The sequence below is a fragment of the Orycteropus afer genome, unplaced genomic scaffold, assembly GCF_000298275.1.
Source record: "Orycteropus afer afer isolate SDZICR_OR568_19922 unplaced genomic scaffold, OryAfe1.0 scaffold00025, whole genome shotgun sequence".
In the NCBI taxonomy this organism is placed as follows: Eukaryota; Metazoa; Chordata; class Mammalia; order Tubulidentata; family Orycteropodidae; genus Orycteropus; species Orycteropus afer.
The window spans coordinates 10,237,093-10,239,585 of record NW_006921612.1 but is presented as its reverse complement, the minus strand read 5'-3'; positions in this window follow the sequence as shown (position 1 = coordinate 10,239,585).

The following is a 2,493-nucleotide window of genomic DNA, read 5'->3' as shown; positions in this document are numbered from 1 at the left end:
ACACACCCTGGAGAGAACAATCATAGGAGAAAGAAGGACTACTTATGCACAGGGATACAGCTCAGGGCGCAGGAGAGTATGGAGGGATGGACACTGGGAAGAGGTAACTATGGAGAGGAAGTGGAAGGGAAGCTGTTGCATTGTGGTAAACTGTGGTCAATGACATGAGACAAAGTGTATGTGAAATCCTGTATGGAAAGTGAATTTGCTCTGTAAATCTTCACCCGAATCACAATACAAAAATTAAAAAAAAAAAAGAAAGAAAAGATAAATCATATTCAGCCACCGTAATACCTGCCAGCTCGAATCCAAAACACACTTTATGACAAACTGAGACCTGCAACCACATTTCACACAGTGATTCCATCATCACGAAAACTGCAGAGCAACCCAGCACATTTGAATTAATAACCAAAAAAAATAAAAAAAAATAAAATACACCAGCTCCATCTTTTCAAAATATTAAATCATAAAAGCAAGACAAAACAAATCAATATGTAACCAACAGTTAAAGACAACCTCAAAATGTCTAGAAAACAACAGGCAAACTCAAATCAAACAAACAAACAAAAAAAATAGGATAAGGTATTAGAAGCAAAACCCCAAACAAAGGTTTCATTAAACATGGAGAAAAAGGAGACAATAGAATTGTCTGAGAAGGAATTTAGAAGATATGCTTATAGAGCTCTATAAGAGCCTAAGGAAACCCCAAACAGAAGCAAGGAGAACTTGCTTTTTTCCCTGGAAGAACTCAGGAAAATCATTCAAGAACAAAATAAGATTAATGCACAATCAGAACTCATACAAAAACAGCAATTAGAAATCCAAAAGAATACCAAAATTACAGAATTACACAATACAGTGGAACCACAAAAGAGTAGGACAGAACTGGCTGAAGAACACATTTCCCAACTAGAAAACAAATCCCTGAACACCACCCTGTATGAAGAAAAATCAGAACAAAGATTTAAGAGAAATGAAGAGTACCTAAGAGTTATATGGGACGACAGGAAAAAAAAACAGCATACACCTCATTGGAATTCTGGAACACGAAGAGGCAAAAAATAAAACCGCTAAGAACATTGTGGATGATCTGCTAACAGAAAACTTCCCACAAATCATGAAAGAAGAAAAGATATTTCTCGAAGAAGCTCATAGAACCACATAAGGATAGATCCCAGGAGAAAAACACTGAGGCATATTATAATCAAACTCTCCAAAACCAAAGACAAAGAAAAAATTTTGCAAGCTGCCTGGGACTAAAGAAATATTATGTATAATGATCAACCAGTTAGGGTGAGCTCCAATTACTCAGCAGAAACCATATAGGCAATAAGGCAATGGGACAGCATATATAAAATACTGAAAGAAAAGAACTTCCAACCTAGAATCCTATGTCCAGCCAAATAATTGATCAAATATGAGGGCAAAATCAAGGCATTCTCAAACAAACAGAAATTAAGGGAGTTTGTGAAAACCAGACCAACCCTACAAGAAAGGCTTAAGGAAGTCTTTCCAATAGAGAACCCACAAGTGAGAACAACAAAATGAGGATACGTAACATCAACACTAAAACCAAATCAGAAAAGGAAACCTAAAATAAGACCATAAAACATTGCACACTAAAAATCAAGGAAGCCAATCTGCACACGACAACAGCAACTAACCTAAGAGGGGGAATAAAATTTCTAGGTACAAGCTTCCAAATGGAGAGGAAAACAGGACAATGTCCTCATAGAACACACTGTTCTAAAAATGTACAGACAAGAATTCACTCCAAGGTAACCACAGAGAAAACTAACAATCCTCCTAAGCAAATCCAGAAGGAAATAAAACATATGGGTTTAATAAGTATAAAACCAACAATAAAGAAGAAAAGAAAGGAAGCATCTGACTGCAAATCAAACTCAGCACAGAAAAGTATAAGGACCAAGGAAACACCAATAGCATGACAAAAAAACATAATAGAATGGCAGCAATCAATGCATATCTATCACTAATTACACTCAATGTGAATAGATTAAATGCACCAATCAAGTGAAAGAGCATGGAAGATTGGAAAAGAAAAGAAGACTCATCAATATGCTGCCTACAAGAGACCTACCTTAGACACAAAGATTAAAACAAATCAAGAGTTAAGGGGTAGGAAAAAATATACCAAGCTAATGGTAACCAAAGAAGAGAAGGAGTGACAATATTAATTTCAGATAAAATAGACTTTAAAGTGACAAACATCATGACAAAGAAGGACACTATATGATGTTGAAAGGGTCAATGAACAAAGAACACGTTACAATAATAAATATTTATGCACCCAATGAAAATGCTCAAATATGTGGCACAAATATTAATTGAATTAAAAGCGATGATAGACAACACAATAGTGTTGTTGTTGTTGTTATGTGCCATCTAGTCAGACCCGACTCATAGCGACCCCTCCTTGGGTTTCTAAGGCAGTGTCATTATGGAAGTAGATTGCCCCATCTTCCTTCC